This window comes from Aquarana catesbeiana, linkage group LG09 (assembly GCF_042186555.1).
Source record: "Aquarana catesbeiana isolate 2022-GZ linkage group LG09, ASM4218655v1, whole genome shotgun sequence".
Classification (NCBI taxonomy): domain Eukaryota; kingdom Metazoa; phylum Chordata; class Amphibia; order Anura; family Ranidae; genus Aquarana; species Aquarana catesbeiana.
In genome coordinates, this window is record NC_133332.1 from 70,506,795 (window position 1) to 70,528,699 (window position 21,905).

General features: G+C 43.8%; 1 protein-coding gene across 1 annotated transcript in view; it reads left to right on the forward strand.

Annotated features, from left to right (window-relative positions):
• Positions 1 to 382: 382 nt before the first annotated feature.
• Positions 383 to 21,905, forward strand: part of NCCRP1 (NCCRP1, F-box associated domain containing) — a 59,945-nt gene continuing 38,422 nt past the window's right edge. Inside the window, exon 1 of the mRNA XM_073598773.1 lies at positions 383 to 591. The gene's annotated coding sequence lies outside the window, so the exon portion shown is untranslated. The remainder of the gene's footprint in view (positions 592 to 21,905) is intronic.

Consider the following 21,905-nt stretch of genomic DNA (forward strand, 5'->3'; position numbering starts at 1 on the left):
CAAATAATAAAATTGTGTATAATAACAATTATAAAATTATGGAATTGTACAATTTTATATATAATATACAACAACAAGTGCAAGTTGTGCCAATTAAAAGTTAATAGAAATGAGATTCAAGTGCAATGAAAACTAATAATCTAAAAGTCCATAAAAAAATGAATCAAATAGACAGTGCATAGCTGAAACACAAAACCACCAAAAAATTGTGAAAAAATAATGAAAAAAATTTGTGAGTGGTGTTATCCAGATAGGAAATATCAATGCGAGACCCTGGGTCTGAACTTTCACCGCCAGTGCTGCCCGTCACCTGAGAGTAAACAGTGGAGGCTTACCAGAAAGCCTACGACCGCCCTTATTCAGGGGGGTCAATACAGGCTTAGTAGATCAATCGGGAGACACAGGAACACTGTTGGGAACTCCTTAACTTCCTTCCAAGATAGCCAGTCAGCAATAGTGAAGAGCACCTAAACGGCGCATTACCGGGAGACCGTCCCTGCTGAGGAACTTACACAAGACCATGCAAGCTTTCTTTATTACCAGCACTGGGGTCTGGTAACTGGCTGCTCAGGAGTGCTGTCTTCAACTGAGGTAGACAGGGCAGGAATAGTGCCCAGTGTTCGCCCAGGGATCGCCTTTCCTTCTGTGTTCACCTTTTGTTTGCGAAAAGTCATTTCTATTGACTTTTAATTGGCACAACTTGCACTTGTTGTATATTATATATAATTGTACAATTCCATAATTTTATAATTGTTGTTATACACAATTTTATTATTTGTGGTACTTCGCTAGCGCTGCACTCATATTTTTATACTCATATTTTAAAAAGATGCGTTAAACACCGAGTGATATATTTCAAGCATTTCTTTCTTTTCATTTTGATGATTATGGCTTCCAGCTAGTGAAAACCCCAAATTCAGTATCTCAGAAAGTTAGAATATTAAAAAAGACCAATAAAAAAAAAAAAAAGGATTTTTAATACAGAAATGTTGGCTTACTGAACAGTATGCCCATGTACAGTATAGTATGCACTCAATACTTGGGGCTCATTTTGCATGAATTACCGCATCAACGCAGCGTGGCATGGAGGCGATCAGCCTGTGGCACTGCTGAGGTGTTATGGAAGCCCAGGTTTCTTTGATAGCGGCATTCAGCTCATCTGCGTTGTTGGGTCTGGTATCTCTCATCTTCCTCTTGACAATACCCCACAGATTCTCTATAGGGTTTCGGTCAGGCTAGTTTGCTGGCCAATCAAGCACAGCGATACCATGATCATTGAGGCTGGATTCACATATGAACACACAGCGGCTCACAGCAGGAGGACGGTGCTTCCTCGTTCACCGTTTCAGGTCTGATTTCAGTCCGAAATTTTGGCTGAGTTCGGATCTGAAATGGTCCAAAAGACGTACAAGGCTCCTGTGCAAATCGAAGCCGCTGCAGAGATATGTGAACTGGCTCCATAGAGAGCCGATCACCATCTCCTGCTGTGCAAATTGGATGCGGGGAAACCTGCGTCCTATTCGCACTAGTGTGAACCCAGCCTAAACCAAGTGTTAGTACTTTTGGCAGTGTGGGCAGGTGCCAAGTCCTGCTGGAAAATGAAATCAGCATCCCCATAAAGCTGGTCAGCAGAGGGAACCCTGAAGTGCTCTAGAATTTCCTAGTAGAGGGCTGCACTTACTTTGGAGTCAGCACCTGTAACCATGGTGTGAAACGCGTCAGTGATCTTTTTTTTCCTTTGCTGTATGGACGGACACTAATAAACATATTTCATTGGAGTGCGGCCATCCGTATTTTTTCTTTCCTTTGCATGCACTGCCTTTGGACTTGATAAAACACAGTGGACCAACAGCAGCAGATGACATGGCTCCCCAAATCATCGCTGACTGTGGAAACTTCACACTGGATCTGATGCAACTTGGATTCTGTGCCTCACCACTCTTCCTCCAGACTCTGGGACCTTGATTTCCAAATGAAATGCAAAATTTCCCACAGTCCCTGGAGACGTAAAAATATAATTTTTAGGCAGCATAGATGATTCATGAGCTGATTATCCCATCCACTTAATCCTCCCTTGTGCCTTTTGTATCCTGACAGTGAGGTGAGTTCCCCATGCATCAAAAATCCGATAGAACGGTTGTACAGAAGTCAATCAGTAGATCAACTTCTGTATAACCACCCTGCCCTTACATGGATCGAAATTTTCAATCCATGTATGGCCGGCTTTAAACCTCACCTAAAAGATCTAAAAGTTGGGCTGGCTTCTTGCATAGTACAGTGCCTTGCAAAAGTATTCACCCCCCTTGGCATTTTTTGTGTTTTGTTGTCTTACAACCTGGAATTAACATTGATTGTTTGAGGATTTGCATCATTTAATTTACAGAACATGCCCACAACTTTGAAGATTTTTTTTTTTTTATTGTGAAGCAAACGGGCCAAAAATAACAGAAAAAGTCAATATGCATAACTATTTAACCCCCTATAGTCAATACTTTAGAGCTACCTTTTTGAGGCTGTAGAGCCACCTTTTGAGGCTATCACAGCTTCAAGTCGCTTTGGATAAGGCTCTGAGCTTGCCACATCTTACCACGGGGATTTTTGCCCATTCTTCCTTGCAAAACTGCTCCAGCTCCTTCAAGTTGGATGGTTTGCACTTGTGAACAGCAATCTTTAAGTCTGACCACAGATTTTCTATTGGATTGAGGTCTGGGCTTTGACTAGACCATTCCAGCACATTTACACGTTTCCCCTAAACCACTCAAGTGTTGCTTTAGCAGTGTGTTTTGGGTCATTGTCCTGCTGGAAGATGAACCTCCGTCCTAGCCTCAAATCACACAGAGTGGTACAGGTTTTGCTCAAGAATATCCCTGTATTTAGCACCATCCATCTTTCCCTCAACTCTGACCAGTTTCCCAGTCCCGACTGCTGAAAAACATCCCCACAGCATGATGCTGCCACCACCATGTTTCACTGTGGGGATGGTGTTCTTAGGGTGATGTCATGTGTTGAGTTTGTGCCAGACATAGCGTTTTCTTTGACCAAAAAGTTCAATTTTAGTCTCATCAAACCAGAGCACCTTCCTCTATAAATTTTGGGAGTCTCCCACATGCCTTTCCCACATGCCACTCTGCCATAAAGCCCAACTCTGGAGCGTACAGCTTATTGTCGTCCTATGTACAGATACTCCAGTCTCTGCTGTGGAACTCCGCAGCTCCTCCAGGGTTACCTTAGGTCTCTGTGCTGCCTCTCTGATTAATGCTCTCCTTGCCCGGTCCATGAGTTTTGATGTGCGGCCGTCTCTTGGCAGGTTTGCTGTTGTGGCATGTTTCCATTTGGTTATGATAGATTTGATGGTGCTCCTAGGGATCATCAAAGATTTGGATATTTTTTTTATAACCTATCCCTGACTTGTACTTCTCAACAACATTGTCCCTTACTTGTTTGGAGAGTTCCTTGGTCTTCATGGCAGTGTTTGGTTAGTGGCCCCCCTTGCTTAGGTGTTGCAGCCTCTGTTGCCTTTCAAAAAGGTGTGTGTGTGTGTGTGTGTGTGTGTGTATATGTAATGACAGATCATGTGACACTTAGACCACTTTCACACAGAGGGCGTTTTGCAGGCGCTATAGCGTTAAAAATAGCGCCTGCAATCCGCCCTCAAACAGCTGCTCCATTGTTTCCAGTGTGAAAGCCTGAGGGCTTTCACACTGGAGCGGTGCACTGCAGGACGTCAGGAAAAGTCCTGACAACAGCTTCTTTGGAGCGGTGAAGGAGCTGTATGTTTACCGCTGCTCCCCATTGAAATCAATGGGGCAGCGCTGTGATACCGCCGGCAAAATGCCGCTATTGTGGGAGGTTTTAACCCTTTCCCGGCCGCTAGCGGGGGGGGTGAAAGCACCCCGCTGGCGGCCGAAATGCGCCGCAAATCCGATGGTAAAACGCAGCTAAAAATAGCGGGGTTTTACCGCCGATGCTATATGCGGCTCGGTGTAAAAGGGGGTCTTAGATTGCACACGGGTGGACATCATTTCACTAATTATTTGACTTCTGAAGGTAATTGGTTGCACCAGAGCTTTTTATGAGCTTCATAACAAAGGAGGTGAATACATACGCACATGCCAATTATCAGTTTTTTTTACTTCTGAAAAATAGTTTTATGTATATATTTTTCTAATTTTACTTCACCAACTAAGACTATTGTGTTCTGATCCATCACATATTATTCAGATTAAAAAAACATTGAACTAAAGGCTTTAATGTAACAAAATAGGTAAAAAGCCAAGGGGGGTGAATAATTTTGCAAGGCACCGAATGTTGAAGGATAAGTTCACTTTTGGGAACATGTCACATGATCCACATGTTTTTAGGGTGGAAAATTTAACATGTGCCCACCTCTGCAGCCGCCACCCGCTCTGCTGCCTGTAGTGACAGCAAGCAGGAGATCTCCCCCCCACTTTCTGTCACTTTTTTAAAAAAAGACGTGGCCTTGGAGGGCCCCACCTGCCTGGCCGCATCATTCATTCACAGAGTTCTGTGAACGGCAAACTACAAGTACTGACAAACTTTGCAGCTGACAGCTTGTAGTTTCAATTAATTATAATGGCACTGTTGAGCGCTCTGGTAGTTCATTCTCTCTTCTTGTCAGTGTGTATCTGCCTGCCCGTACAAGGTACGAGCAACCTGATACACTGACAAGTCTGCAGGAGTCCTGCATGACAACCGCCTTCAGCAGATCGCAGGTTCCATGCAGGACTCCTGCAGACCTGCTTTACAGGCTCCACGTAAATAAAAATTATACAGTGCCTTGAAAAAGTATTCATATCCCCTTGAAATGTTTCACGTTTTGTCATGTTACAACAAAAACATAAATGTATTTTATTGGGAGATAGACCAACACAAAGTGGCACATAATTGTGAAGTGGAAGCAAAATGATAAATGGTTTTAATTTTTTTTTTTTACAAACATCTGAAAAGTGTGGTGTGCATTTGTATTTAGCCCCCCCCCCAAGTCAATACTTTGTAGAACCACCTTTTTGCTGCAAGTCTTTTTGGGGATGTCTCTACCAGCTTTGCACATCTACAGAGTGACATTTTTGCCCGTTCTTCTTTGCAAAATAGCTCAAGCTCTGTCAGATTGGATGGAGAGCGTCTGTGAACATCAATTTTCAAGTCTTTCCACAGATTCTCAATTGGATTTAGGTCTGAACTTTGACTGGGCCATTCTCACACATGAATATGTTTTGATCTAAACCATTCCATTGTAGCTCTGGCTGTATGTTTAGGGTTGTTATCCTGGAAGGTGAACCTCCTCCCCAGTCTTAAGTCTTTTGCAGACTCTAACAGGTTTTCTTCTAAGATTGCCCTGTATTTGGCTCCATTCATCTTCCCATCAACTCTGACCAGCTTCCTTGTCCCTGCTAAAGAAAGAATCCCCACAACATGATGCTGCTACCACCATGTTTCAGGCTCGGTTCACATATGAGCCACATCCATCGCACAGCATTGGTCCGGTGCGTCGCTGGTTCACCGTTTCAGGTCCAATTTCACCCTGAATTTTGGGCTAAATTCGGACCTGAAAAGGACCAAAAAAGGCACAAGTCTTTGCTGCAAAAGGCACCAGACCTGCTGCGGAGATATGTGAACCGGCTCTTTAGAGAGCCAGTCACATTCTCCTGCTATGCAAATATGATGCGGGGAAACCTGCATTCAATTCGCATAGGTGTGAACCCAGCCTCACAGTGGGGATGGTGTGTTCAGGATGATGTGCAGTGTTAGTTTTCTGCCACACATAGTGTTTTGCTTTTGGGCCAAAAAGTTATTCCTCTGTCCAGTAGTGGCTCCTCCTCTGACCCGCTGTTTACTCACCGACAATCCCATTCACTTTATTGGGACAGCTGGTGATGCGGCAGTGACACAACAAGGTGAGGGAGGTGGCGGAAGCAGGTGAGTGGATGCCCGCTAACAGGCTCTGCCATGAGGGGGACGGGTATGCTAAACTTTGCATCACTTTCTCGCTATTTTATGCCAGGAGGGAGACAATGATCCACTGGAAGTCAGCCGAACCTCCCACACTGCAATCCTGGCAAAAGGCGGTTAACTTGGTACTCCCTCTATACAGGCTCTCCTACGAGAACAGGCAATGTCCGGCTAAATTTGACAAGGTGTGGGCTGCATGGGTGGACGCGAGTGGGTGAGGAGTCGGAGAGGTGGGGGACCAAATGAAGGACCCCCCCCCTTTTCCACAAGGGGGTTATTCCCCCCCCCCTTCCCACCGGGTGACACCCGACCATGCCAAAGAAAATCCTCCTAATGCACTGGCCCAGACGCTGGCCCCCCCAGGGGAGAGGACTTGAGTACCCTAGGGATGAAATGGGCCGGATCTAGAAGGAATGTAACTGGAAATCAACACTGGTTGAGAAATAGTAGAAGAAAATTTTGTATAGTTCTGCAGGATGCTAAATATGGATATTTCAAACAGATACTGTAACTAAGCAAGATTTGGTTGTTGAAAGCTGACTGTATTGTGATACTGATTTGTTCAATAAAAACTTCCCTGTTAAAAAAAAACAGGCGCTGTCATGATGGATCTGAAATGACAGGTGCTCTTTAAATGTAAGGACTTATTCTTGCTGGTAGTTAGAATATTTAATATTTGCAAACAAAATTAAGGTTTCCTATTTAGAATAATAAGCTGTCAGGTTAGTAAAACAGCGATATCAGGACCGATTTAATCATACAGTTTTTAGTGTACATAGATTTGCAAAACAATGGGATAAAGGAATATTCCTGAACTTTGTTTTATCTCGTGGTTACTGTGAAATTGTGTGAATGCATCAATGCAGTGCATGTTATCTCAGCTTGCAGAGCTTGGTTTCATTGAAGGAGTTTATCAAATATGTAAATATTGCAGAATATACAGCCTCATGCTACATAACTAAGCTCCATTTCATGCTGAATAAACTAATTCAATAATGTATCTTAAATAGAAAACTATCTTTAGATACATTTTTACTCCAAAAGCATTCTATTAAAATAAATTGGATAAAAATCTAAAAAAATCAGATTTTTTTTTTTTTTATTTTATTTAAAAAAAAAAAGATTTGTCTTTATCCACCCTGTCCTGTGGACAGATTCTCCCACCTGAGCTGTGGATCTCTGCAGCTCCTCCAGAGTTACCATGGGCCTCTTGGCTGCTTCTCTGATTAATGCTCTCCTTGCCCAGCCTGTCAGTTTGGGTGGACGGCCATGTCTTGGTAGGTTTGCAGTTGTGCCATACTCTTTCCATTTTTGAATGATGGATTGAACAGTGCTCTGTGAGATGTTCAAAGCTTGGGATATGTTTTATAACCTAACCCTGCTTTAAAGATCTCCACATCTTTATTCCTGACCTGTCTGGTGTGTTCCTTGGTCTTTGTGATGCTGTTTGGTCACTAAGGTTCTCTAAAAAACCTCTGAGGGCAGCAAACAACAGCTGCATTTATACTGAGATTAAATTACATACAGGTGGACTCTATTTACTAATTAGGTGACTTCTGAAGGCAATTGGTTCCACTAGATTTTAGTTAGGGATATCGGAGCAAAGGAGGCAGAATACAAATGCACGCCACACTATTCACATATTTGTTTGTAAAACATTTTGAAAATCATTTATTATTTTCTTTCCACTTCACATTTATGTGCAACTTTGTGTTGGTCTATCACATAAAATCCCAATAAAATACATTTATGTTTTTGGTTGTAACATAACAATTTTCCAGGGGTATGAATACTTTTTCAAGGCACTGTAAATGCACATTTTTTTTTTGTGTGCATTTATTATTATTATTTTTTTAAAAGGCGAAGTTATCTTTTTATGAGGGAAAGCTCAAAGTGTAGTTGGGGGTTTTCTCAAATTTGACTGCAAAAGTGGAAATACACTTTAGGTTATTAACCTCTTCCTGATCAGCCACATCGGCTCCTTTAAGAGCCATAGCAGATGCGTGCCCGCTGCACAGTGGGGGACTCAATGCGTGTGGCCGCGATGTCCGCTGGCCACCCGTGATTGCAGGAAAGAGAGCCGGAACGGGGATCTGTCAATGTAAACATATATTTTTGTATTATAGCAAAAAGTAAAAAATAGAGGTTTTTTTCAAAATTGTCGCAGTTTTTTTGTTTATAGCACAAAAAATAAAAGCCGCAGAGATGATCAAATACCAACAAAAGAAAGCTCTATTTGTAGGAAAAAAAGGACATAAATTTTGTTTGGGTAAAGCGTCGCACGACTGCGCAATTGTCAGTTAAAACGACGCAGTGCCATCTCGCAAAAAATGTCCTGGTCATTAAGGGGGTAAATCCTTTCAGACCTTAAAGAGGAGTTCCACACACAAATGGAACTTCCGCTTTTCGGAACCCTCCCCCCCTCCAGTGTCACATTTGGCACCTTTCAGGGGGGAGGGGGGCGCAGATACCTGTCTAAGACAGGTATTTGCATCCGCTTCTGGCATAGACTCCCACGGGAGTCTATGCCTCTTCCTGTCCCTCCGCGCTGTATCCTGGGAAACACACAGGTCCCAGGAGATAGCGGGGACCAGTTACGATGCGCAGAGCGACTTGCGCATGCGCAGTAGGGAACCGGGAAGTGAAGCCGCAACGTTTCACTTCCTGATTCCCTCACCCAGGATGGCGGCGGCAGCTGCCGAGAATTGAGCGGGTTATCGGCGCCGGCTGCCGACATCGCTGGACCCTGGGACAGGTAAGTGGCCATTTATTAAAAGTCAGCAGCTGCAGTATTTGTTGCTGCTGGCTTTTAATATTTTTTTTTTTAGGTGGATTTAGGTGGACTCCCTCTTTAAGTGGTTAAAGAATGGTATACACAATTACTTGGAGTCTGAATTTGTATAGGAGACATCTGGATGTAACAAATATCTCATTAGGTAATAGTGGCCTCAGGCTATTTCCATACTATAGTCTTCTACTCATTCAGTTTCAGAAAATCTTCCGGTATGTTAGGAGCATGTTTTCAGGATAATTTAGATACCCTCTTTAGGCTTTATGCCACATCAAATAATTGAGAAGGCACTTACTCCCCAAAGTTTGCATCATTAAGGCCGGGTCCACACTGGTACAACACGGCAGTCGTACCACTTTGGATCCGACTTTGCCCTGCGACTTGAAGTCCGACATGCGTCGACTTCAATGAACAGGGATCCGACTTTGATCCCTGACAATACCAGGCACTGTGTCTGGTATGTATCTTTAGGGGGAACTCCACGCCAAATTTAAAAAAAAAAAAAAAAACGGCATGGGTTTCCCCTCCAAGAGCATACCAGGCCCTTCGGTCTAGTATGGATTTTAAGGGGAACCACCACGCCCCAAAAAATGGGAAAAACCCAAAAGCACCTTGCCCCCATGTTGATGAGGACAAGGACCTCTTCCCGACAACCCTGGCCGTTGGTTGTCACGGCCTGCGGGTGGAGGGCTTATCGGAATCTGGAAGCCCCCTTTAACAAGGGGGCTCCCAGATCCCGGCCCCCCACCCTATGTAAATGAGTACGGGGTACATTGCACCCTACCCATTCACCTAAAAAAAAAAAAAAAAAGTGTCAAATAAAACACGTACACATGTTTTTAAAGTAATTTATTAAGGCAGCTCCGTCGTCTCTTCCGATCTCTTCCCCCCCCCCCCCGGCTCTTCTGCCTCCTCCGCTGATGTCTTCTGCCTGTGCCGGTTCTTCTTCCCTCTCCAGGTTTACTCCGCTGATGTCTTCTCCCTCTGTCTTCTGCCTCTACTGGGTCTTCTCCGCTATCTTCTTGCTCTTTTGCTGGGTCTTCTCCCTCTGTTCTTCTTCCGATGTTGACTCGACGCTCTCTCCCTCCCTAATGCTGGGTGCGCGGTGTGCCACTACAAGGGTCTGGTTTGGGGGGACCCCATGCTGTTTTTTCAGCATTGGGGGTTCCCCTTAAAATTCATACCAGACCAAAGGGCCTGGTATGCTCCTGGAGGGGGAACCCATGCTGTTTTTTTTTTTTTCTTTTGGAGTGGAATTCCCCTTCAAGATTATCAGAGCACAAGTCGCATGCCTAAATCGGATCAGTTAGGACTTTGATCTGACTTCAGTGAGATTTAACGGGCTGAAGTAGGGGTCAAAGTCAGACCAAAGTAGTACAGGGAGCATTTTCAAAGTAGGACCAACTTGTGTCGGACCAGTTTCCCATAGGGAAGCATTGATTTTCACATGTCATGCGACATGAGCTCCCAACGTCAGAGCGTTTGTCGTATCAGTGTGAACCCGGCCTAATAATGTAAGTTGGCTAATAATAAGCCTGTAACAGCTGTTGTTCCTATCAATAATAAAGATTATGTATTCATTTCCCATTTTTTATAGTCAATTTGTAAATGGGTTCAGTTCTCTTGCTGTTTTGCCAGATGGTTTTAACGCTCTGAAGATTAGGCTATCGGCTTTGTGACATTCCTTACTATATAGAGGAAATGAGCCAGCCTTGTAAATGTATCCTCTGGAATGTGTTTGCTAACTGACCTGTAAGGCCAACTACAGTACAAGTGGTCCCCTAGTTACAAGCATCCAACTTACAAATGACTCCTACTTACAAACAGAGGGAGACAACAGGAAGTGAGAGGAAATCTACCCCTAGGAAGGGAAATTCTCTCCTGGAAGAGCTATTATGGGGAAAAGGGTATCTCACCAATCCTTGTTTCCACAACAACCCAAAATGTTCAAAATCCAATTGCCATTGGGACAGAAAGTGAGGTGAAATCTTGTGAACAGGGGCACAGACAACGAAACAAACATTGGGGAGTGTTAGCCCTTCCCTATGCTATCCAAAAAGCTTAAAAATATTTTTTTTGGCTGGAGCTACACTTACAAAATGTACCTGTTCCGACTTACAAACAAATTCAACTTAAGAACAAACTTACAGACCCTATCATGTTTGTAACCCAGGGGCCGCCTGTAACAGTAATTTCATTAGGTACTGGCAACAGAAATACCCACAGCCTAACAAAACCTAAACGTAAGCCTTGGCTGTTCTGTCACATTGGATAAAGAAAAGCTCTACTAAGGAATATATATACAGTAGGTACCACTGCTTACATTTGCTGTTGAAAATACTAGTTGCCTGACACTTTCTAACCCTAAAGAGGAACGTCAGTCCCCTTTCAATTTGCTCCTCCCTCCCTCTGGCACCGCCATTTTCGTTATTATGGTGACCGCTCAGATATGCTGAAGGACTATGCCCAGTCTTTGGGTCCTGACAGAGTCCTTTTGCCCATCTGCCTATGTGCAGGAGACTTTCTGTGCATATGTAAACATGGCAATGTTTTGGAAACTCCATAACGGCAATCTTTTGTGCATTCATGTGGAGATCTACAGGACTCTGTCAGGACCTGTATGCACAGAATCTGGGGATGCGGGGGGATGGAGCTCACAGAATCTCCATGCAAAGCATTTTTAAATGTCTAAAATATGTTTTATATTGTTTTATGTATTTTTTTTTTACAATCTATCGATTTTCGGTATGGTGCTTTTGACAGCCAATTCAGGTTTTTCGTCCGACAAAAGCTGGATGTGCAGACTATAACATTTTTGTAGGATGTGAACACAACGTCCGATTTTCGTATAATTAGTATAATCCGTATAATTTTTCCTACGAAAAAAATCGTAAGAGCAAGACTACGCATGCTCAAACAAAAGAATGCATACAAAACTGGTCAACACATTACGTCACTTCTGAAGTTGTGTTTTGTCGTATGAGAATTTTGGTATGGTGAGCAACGGTCGTCCGAAAATCTGATCGTATGTACGAGGCTTTCGTTTCTCAAATCATCAAAACAAGGGTAAGTACTGTATGTTTATTTTGGCCATGCGACTGTAAATTTCCAATTTCTTTGGACTCTACCTGAAAATAATTGCCACTTAAAGCGGGATTCCGTCCAGGAAAAAAAAAAAATTTAAAGTCAGCAGCTAAAAACACTGTAGCTGCTGACTTTAAATAAGTAGACTTATCTGTCCTGGTTGCCCGCGATGTCGGCCGCCCGAGGCCGACCCGTCCCTCGGCTCTCAGGTCCCGGCACCGCCATCCTAACTAAGGGAAACAGGCAGTGGAGCCTTGCGGCTTCACTGCCAGTTTCCTACTGCGCACGTGCGGCACTCTGTGAATGGCCCCGTGGTTTTCTGGGAACACATACAGTTCCCAAAAGGCAACGGGGCCGCTCACAGAGGAACAGGACACGCCGTGGAATAGGAAGAGGCAGATTAGGAAGACTGCCTAGCAACAAGGGTTCAGGTAAGTTTAAAAATTGGGGTTTTTTTTCAAATGTTTTTTTTAGGATTTTTGGTGCAATTTTTTTTTTTCAGGGTGGCCCTCCACTTTAACAACTTGCCAACCAGCTCGTGCCGATATACGTCGGCTAAGTGGCACGTTCCCACAAAACAACGTATGGGTTTGTTCTTCCCATTTAAGAGCTGCCGGAGGCACGTGTGCACCCGCTGCAGGGCGCAGGACCCGATGCGTGTGGCCGGGGGGCGAGATCGCCGCGGGCCACCCGCAATCTCGGGCACGAGAGCTCGAAAGGGATTTGTATGTGTAAACACACAAATCCCTGTTCTGTCAGGGGAGAGGAGACAGGTCGTTTGTTCCTACTAAGTAGGACTTAAAGATTGCTGTTCACAAGCACAAACCATCCAACTTGAAGGAGCTGGAGCAGTTTTGCAAGGAAGAATGGGCAAAAATCCCAGTGGTAAGATGTGGCAAGCTCATAGAGACTTATCCAAAGCGACTTGGAGCTGTGATAGGCGCAAAAGGCGGCTCTACTAAGTATTGACTTTAGGGGGGGGTGAATAGTTATGCACATTGACTTTCTGTTATTTTGTCCTATTTGTTTGCTCCACAATAAAAAAAAAAAAATCTTCAAAGTTGTGGGCATGTTCTGTAAATTAAATGATGCAAATCTTCAAACAATTCATGTTAATTCCAGGTTGTGAGCAACAAAACACGTAAAAATGCCAATGGGGGTTGGTGAATACTTTTGCAAGGTATACTGTAAATGTCAGTGGTCCCAAAAATGTGTCAAAAGTGTCCAATCCGTCCACCGCAATCAATGTTGCAGGACCGCTAAAAATCGCAGATCACCGACATTACTAGTAAAAAAAATAAACAATAACAATGGCATAAATCTTTCCCATAGTTTGTAGATGCTATAATTTTTGCGCAAACCAATCAATATACGCTTATTGTGATTTTTTTTTTTTTTTTAACCAAAAGTATGTAGAAGAATATATATTGACCTAAACTGGTGAAGAAATTTGTTTTTTAAAAACATTTTTGGAGATATTTATTAAAGCAAAAAGTAAAAAATATCGTTTTTTTTTTCAAAATTGTCAGTCTTTTTTTGTTTATAGAGCAAAAAATAAAAACCGTAGAGGTGATCAAATACCACCAAAAGAAAGCTCTATTTGTGGGAAAAAAAGAACGTTAATTTTGTTTGGGTACTTTGTCGCACGACCGCGCAATTGTCAATTAAAGCGACTCAGTGCCGTATTGCAAAACATGGCCTGGTCATTAAGCAGGAAAATTTTCTGGTATGTAAGTGGTTAAAAAAAATATGTATCCTTATCCTGGTTTGTTAGCTTTGTGAATTAAGCCTGATATTGTGTTTAACACTCATCACAAAGGAAGAATTAATTAATGTGTAGCACCCAGTAGTCTAGGCAGGGAGCTCTGGGTGGGCATGTGTCATATGGCCCGGGCTGCTAGGCCGGAGATTGGGCCTATCCCGGGCACATCTGGCTGCTAGGCTGTCTGGTAGCCTATCCAGAAGCAAGAGAGCAGCGCAGGGTTGGGATTGCGGCTTGCAGTCCAACCAAAAGTAACGGTTCTGCCGGCCGGAGAACCTGTTGTGGTCGTAGATAGAGGGGAAGCTGTCGCCAGTAAGGGACTATCCGTCTTATTACCAGGGACCACAGTGAGTATCTGAAGCAAGTACCAGAGCAGCATTCTCACCAGGCTGGGACGGTGAAGAATTGGGAAACTTCAGTGGGAATCAAGCCATGGACCCAGCCAGTGGAGGTGACACTTGCAGAGCAGCCTTGTGTGCTAGCGTGGGTGAAGTTTGAGAGGTATCTAGAGTATCAAGCTAGGGACCCAGTGGAGAAGCGGGGGGGTGACACATGAGGAAGATACCACCGTGAAGATTGGAGGAGCTCAAGGGAGTCAGTGGCAGTGAATCAGCGGATCTAGTAAGAGACTGGAAGCTCAGTGTATGAAAGAACTACAAGGAGAAGTTGTAGTGAAACTGAAAGAACTGTTACGCTTTGTGTTAGGAGACTGTTGTCATAGGAGACAGCATTCCTGCACGTGCCGATGTGGCTTCTTGCTGGAAGCCTTTCCCTGCACGGCTGTCCTCCTATTGAAGTCCCGGAGCCTGCTTATTGAGTTTGCAACTATCTAAGGGTATCCTGGCCCAGACCCTCTGTCCCCCCCAAAAATACAAAAAGGACTTAAGAGAAATAAAACCTCTTTTACATCCAAGAAGTTTCTGGCGCCCAATGACTTTCACCATCTTTGCATCCACTATGCCTCACAACCCACTACATACAGAAGGATGTCAGCTATCCCTGACCCTAGAGGTTCTCATCAGACCAAAGGAGGCCTGGGATCTTGCTACAAATGTTCTGCTGGGTGAGTTCATCCAAGACTCTCTTGAGCATAGACAGGTGTCTCTACTCATCAAGCTTGGGGAGATATCTATCCATCTGTAGCCACCCTCCCAGCACTGTGCAGCTTTCTGTACTTTTTTATATTGTTATAGATGTGAAAAAAAAAAAAATATATATATATATAATGTATATACAGTATCTCACAAAAGTGAGTACACCCCTCACATTTTTGTAAATATTTTATTATAACTTTTCATGTGACTACATCAGGGCCGTCTTTAAAGCAGGGCAAAAGGGGCATCTGCCCTGGGCCCCGTCATTATTGTGGGGCCCAAAGCAGCTGCCTCATACTTGCCAACTATCCCAGTTCAAATTCCCTTGTCGCTTGAAGTTTTAGTCCTGTGCTTTGTCCTGATATCTCAGTGTAAAGTTCTGTTACTAATGTTGCTCAGCTCTGCCTATTGTGCACAGATGACTCATCTGCAGTCCCTGTGTTTAAATGTAAATAACCTGCAGTGATATGTAAATAGCGGCAGCATTATTATTTAACTAGCAGTGGAACGGCTACATTGATATGTAAATAATGGTGGCATTCATATGTATATCATGCCCCCCTGAGGTCATATCCACCATCACTTCTGCTGAATGCTGCCCACTGGGGAGGTAAAGGGGCATGCTTGAAAGTCCTGCCTACAACTGTGGTCATTAAACTTATCATTAGCCTGTTCTGCAAGGCAAGCAAATTGGAGGTGGAACCCTTTTTCAAAATAACATGGTGCCACAGCACCCTGATTTTTGGTGCATGTAAATACGCACATCTCAGCAGATGTGTGAGGGTGTCAGTAACAATTAATGGTACTGCTGTCTATCTGCTAAAGGGCAGCACGTTTCTGTGGTGTCAGGAAAGCGATTTTGCATGCGTTCCCGACACACACACAAATGAAAGCAGGCTAAATGTCTGTTACATTGGTGGTCAGTGTAAATCTTCTCATTACATTGGTGCTTGGTGTACAATTCATTCAAACTAGTGACCAATGTGAAGGTCCCCTTTACATCGGTGGTCAGTGTAAATCCCTCCTTACATTTGTGGTTCCTGTGAATGCTCCTATTACATTAGTGGTCAGTGTAAATCCCCATTACACTAGTGGTCAATGTGAATCCCCATTACATTGGAGTTTTCTGTCTATTGATGGGTCCCCTCACCTCCCCAGTCCATGGTGTGCAGGCAGTGAGGAGATAATGTGCTGTAACCTTTAGCAACCAATCAGTGAGCAGTAATGATGTGCACTAACCTCTTGCAACCAATCAGTAACCTCTAGCAACCAATTAGTAAGCAGTAATAATGTGCAGTAACCTCTAGCATCCAATTGGTGAGGGATAATGATGTCCAGTAACCTCTAGCAACCAATCAGTGATCAGTATTGATGTACAGTAATCCATGCAAAAAATCAACAAGCAGAAGTCATGTGCTGTAACCTCTAGAAAATAATAAGTGAGCCATAATGTGTGCTGTAACCTCTGGCAGCCAGTCAGTGAGTGGTAATGATACACTATAACCTTTGGCAACCAATCACAATCACTGCCTGATCTGATTCAGTATACCGATTTTGAGCCTAGCTGCTATTTATTGCAGACTCAGAGCAGGTGGAGAGTGAAATTGTATGGGAGAGGGGGGCCCAAGAAAATGTTTGCACAGGGTCCAATCAATATTAAAGACGGCCCTGGACTACATTCAATGTAAAGTAGTGAGTGTACAGCTTGTATAACAGTGTAAATTTGCTGTCCCCTCAAAATAACTCAACACATAGCCATTAATATCTAAACCGCTGGCAACAACAGTGAGTACACCCCTAAGTGAAAATGTCCAAATTGGGCCCAAAGTGTCAATATTTTGTGTGGCCACTATTATTTTAGAGCACTGTCTTAACCCTCTTGGGCATGGAGTTCACCAGAGCTTCACAGGTTGCCACTGGAGTCCTCTTCCACTCCTCCATGACGACATCACGGAGCTGGTGGATGTTAGAGACCTTGCGCTCCTCCACCTTCCATTTGAGGATGCCCCACAGATGCTCAATAGGGTTTAGGTCTGGAGACATACTTGGCCAGTCCATCACCTTTACCCTCAGCTTAGCAAGACAGTGGTCATCTTGGGGGTGTGTTTGTTGTCGTTATCATGTTGGAATACTGCCCTGCGGCCCAGTCTCCCAGGGAGGGGATCATGCTCTGCTTCAGTATATCACAGTACATCTTGGCATTCATAGTTCCCTCAATGAACTGTAGCTCCCCAGTGCCGGCAGCACTCATGCAGTCCCAGCCCATGACACTCCCACCACCATGCTTGACTGTAGGCAAGACACACTTGTCTTTGTACTCCTCACCTGGCTGCCACCACACACGCTTGACACCATCTGAACCAAATAAGTTTATCTTGGTCTCATCAGACCACAGGACCTGGTTCCAGCAATTCATGACCTTAGTCTGCTTGTCTTCAGCAAACTGTTTGTGGGCTTTCTTGTGCATCATCTTTAGAAGAGGCTTCCTTCTGGGATGACAGCCTTGCAGACCAATTTGATGCAGTGTGCGGCGTATGGTCTGAGCACTGAAAGGCTAACCCCCCCACCCCTTCAACCTCTGCAGCAATGCTTGCAGCATTCATACATCTATTTACCAAAGACAACCTCTGGATATGACGCTGAACACCTGCACTCAACTTCTTTGGTCGACCATGGCGAGGCCTGTTCTGAGTGGAACCTATCCTGTTAAACCACTGTATGGTCTTGGCCACCCTGCTGCAGCTCAGTTTCAGGATTTTGGCAATCTTCTTATAGCCTAGGCCATCTTGATGTAGAGCAACATTTATTTTTTTTTTCAGATCCTCAGAGTGTTCTGTGCCATGTTGAACTTCCAGTGACCAGTATGAGAGAGAGAGCGATAACACCAAATTTAACACACCTGCTCCCCATTCACACCTGCGATCTTATAACACAAATGAGTCATATGATACCGGGGAGGGAAAATGGCTAATTGAGCCCAATTTGAACATTTTTACTTAGGGGTGTACTCACTTTTGTTGCCAGCAGTTTAGACATTAATGGCTGTGTGTTGAGTTATTTTGAGGGGACAGCAAATTTACACTGTTATACAAGCTGTACACTCACTACTTTACATTGTAGCAAAGTGTAATTTCTTCAGTGTTGTCACATGAAAAGATACAATAAAATATTTACAAAAATATGAGGGGTGTACTCACTTTTGTGAGATACTGTATATATATATTGAGTTAAAATATGAAAATAACATTATTTCAAGCCATTATAGTGCTTTAAAACCTTTGAATAAAAAAATCAAATGCCTACTCCCTTCCCTTCACACCATTTATTATCTTCTAGATGACAGGTGCAATTTAAAGTGAACCTGCACTGGCCACAGAAACACAAAGGGGGGGAACACAATAAAGCTGCTGCGTCCCTTTTCTAGCATTAAAGGAGAAGTCCAGCCTGAGCTCGTTTGGCTGGGCTTCTCCTCTGGGTCACAGGAGTCCAATTAGTTTGGCACTCCTGTGACCCGTTTTCAGCAGAGAGGGGTCTGAAGTCCATTCTCTGCTGACATCACACAGATCAGTACAGGCACCACGTCATGACTCTGGGAGTCTGGATCCGCCTGGTGCCTGGATTGATAGCCGTCTGAGCCTCTCAGCGAGCCACTGAGACGGCCGCTCCCCGCCCCTCCACAGTTCAACACTCCAGTGAGTTTGGAAGAGCAGAGCAGGAGAACTGCTGATTAACAGGCAGCAGCTCTCCGCTCAGTGAGATGAGAGACTAGAGCCATTGGCGATGTTCGATGACTCGGTTCTCAGTGCAGAGACACCAGTATCAGTCCGATGCTGCATCCACCTAGGTAAGTATGATTATGGGGAAAAAAAATAGAACAACAAAAATATCCAGAAAAACGCATTTCAAAAAACGTATGAATTGATTTGCATTTTAATGAGTGAAATAAGTATTTGATCCCTCATCAGTCGGCAAGATTTCTGTCTTCTATATAGGTAATGAGCTGAGATTAGGAGCACTCTCTTAAAGGTGGTGCTCCTAATCTCAGCTTGTTACCTGTATTAAAGACACCTGTCCACAGAAACAATCAATCAATCAGATTCCAATCTCTCCACCATGGCCAAGACCAAAGAGCTGTCCAAGGATGTCAGGGACAAGATTGTAGACCTACACAAGGCTGGAATGGGCTACAAGATTATCGCCAAGCAGCTTTATCAGAGGGTGATTGCGATTATTCGCAAATGGAAGAAACACAAAATAACTGTCAATCTCCCTCGGTCTGGGGTTCAATGCAAGATCTCACCTCGTGGAGTTTCAATGATCATGAGAATGGTGAGGAATCAGCCCAGAACTACAGAGAAGAATCTTGTCAATGATCTCAAGGCAGCTGAGAGCATAATCACCAAGAAAACAATTGGTAACACACGGCTCCCTGAAGGACTGAAATCCTGCAGCGCCCACAAGGTCCCGCTGCTCAAGAAAGCACAGGTACATGCCCGTCTGAAGTTTGCTAATGAACATCTCAATGATTCAGAAGAGAACTGGGTGAAAGTGTTGTGGTCAGATGAGACCAAAATCAAGCTCTTTGGCATCAACTCGCCGTGTTTGAGAAGGAGGAGGAACACTGCCTATGACCCCAAGAACACCATCCTCACCGTCAAACATGGAGGTGGAAACATTATGCTTTGGGGGTGTTTTCTGCTAAGGGGACAGAACAACTTCACTGCATCAAAGAGACAAAAGACGGGGCCATGTACCATCAAATCTTGGGTGAGAACCTCCTTCCCTCAGCCAGGGCATTGAAAATGGGTTGTGGATGGGTATTCCAGCATAACAATGACCCAAAACACATGGCCAGTGCAACAAAGGAGTGGCTCAAGAAGAAGCACATTAAGGTCTGGAGTGGCCTAGCCAGTCTCCAGTCCTTAATCCCATAGAAAATATGTGGAGGGAGCTGAAGGTTCGAGTTACCAAACGTCAGCCTCGACTTGGAGAGAATCTGCAAAGAGGAGTGGGACAAAATCCCTCCAGAGATATGTGCAAACCTGGTGGCCAACTACAAGAAACGTCTGACCTCTGTAATTGCCAACAAGAGTTTTTCCACCAAGTACTAAGTTGCGTTTTGCTATTTCACTTATTAAATGCAAACCAATTTATAACTTTTTTGAAATGTGTTTTTAGGATCTTTTTGTTGTTATTCTGTCTCTCCCTGTTAAAATAAACCTACCATTAAAATTATAGACTAATCATTTCTTTGTCAGTGGGCAAACGTACAAAATCAGCAGGGGATCAAATACTTTTTTCCCCTCACTGTATGGGGATGGAGGTGCAGAATGAGGCACCGTGAGACCCCCATTAGAGCACCACTCGATCACCAAAAGTCTAAAAACTGGCAACTGCATGTTCATTGTTACTCTAGAATTCAGGATTTTTTTTTCTTTTGGTGGGTGGAGGGCTCTGCCAGAACACTGCAAGGATTCAGTGTAATAATAATGGTACACTGGCTTCCTTGATGGCCATCTTTTTCAACACTGCATTTTCTGCGACCAGTCTCCAGGTTCTCTTTAAGGGTGTAGACATCAGGCATAGCAGAGAGTGTCACACATCAGCTAAATAAAGCCAGTACGAGTGAGTCAGCAGGGAGGGGACACTACCGACAATCACTAAAACTTCCAGCACAAACACTAAGGTCACCTACCTTTATATAGGTCATGTCTGCTAACACTCCCTGAAAAAGACAGTGCTGTTATAGACAATACACTATGTTCTGTACCACTGAGAAACCTGAAACAATGCTAGAGTGCTGATAAATCAAGTACGGTATATCCTTTATTTGTAGGCAGCTAAAAACTTATATGTGACTAATAAACTGCAAGGTGCAGGAAATAGAGAAGAAACTTACATCATTTAAGGTCAAGCTGATTTATAGAAATTGCCCATAGCAACCAATGCAGTTTAGAGAATAAAACTAAACACCAAGTCACTAGATGTTGCATTACATTTTATCCTTTGATTTTAAACAACTGTACAACCTCCTCATTTGTCCCTCATTTTGATCTGATCTATATAGTTGTATATAAAGTGTTTCCCAGTGCTAAACCTTTCACCCAATTCATAAATTTGTAAATTTCAAAAGCCAGTATAAAGTAATAGTAGTGGTAAAAAAGAAGACACTTGTGAGTTTAGTCAATTGTTTTTTTTTTTGTTTTTTTTTACAATTGTCCTTTAAGGGGCATGGCAGGGGGTGTGTCCTATGCCTACATACGTTTGCTAATAGGTGTCCCTCGTTCCCATCTCAAAACGTTGGAAGGTATGGTTTACATTTGTTTAAAAGCATCACCAAAAGTCAATTTAAAGTGACACTAAAGTAAATTTTTTTTTTTTTTTTTTAAATAATAAACATGTCATACTTACCTCCACTGTGCAGCTCGTTTTGCACAGAGTGGCAAAAGAGTGTCCACGATCCTGGTCTTCTGGGGTCCCTCGGCGGCTCTCTCGGCTCCTCCATACATTAGATAACCCCCTAGGAGAAGCGCTCTCCTGGGGCGTTACCTTGCGGGCGCGCTCCCGAGTCCATTGACGCTGAATGCAGGACTTGACCCCGCCCCCTAGTGGCCACGTCATTGGATTTGATTGACAGCAGCAGGAGCCAATGGCTGCGCTGCTATCAATCTACCCAATCAACAGCCAAGAACCCCCTAGCCGAGAGAAGTCTGAGGGTTCAGGTAAGTAAAACGGGGGGGGGGGGGTGCTGGGGGCCAGTCACTGCCAGGTGTTTTTTCACCCTAATGCATTGGATGCATTGAGATGAAAAAACACTTACCTTTACAACCCCTTTAATGGTGAATTCCAAGCAATAAGCTAATACGCAATTGAAATATGCACATGATCCTGGCTTTAGTGTAGCAAGGTCCTGGGCCTCTTTTAGTCTAATGAGAACTTCCAGAGCCAGGGACAGCTTACATCCTTCTCTATAGAGTGGGTTACAAGGCATGGTGGATGTAGTGCAAGATGGATTCATGGGCACCAGACACTTCTTGAATGCAGAGGTATATTTTCTCTTGAACAGAACTGTGGGAGAGAGGGTTAGGGCCAGAACACCCTTAGGTAATTGCAATGTTAACTGGCAGACTCCAAGACTTCTACAAGTAGACAGCCATGCAGGGAAAGGCATCCAGCAAGACACCATGTCTGCATGTATAGGAGC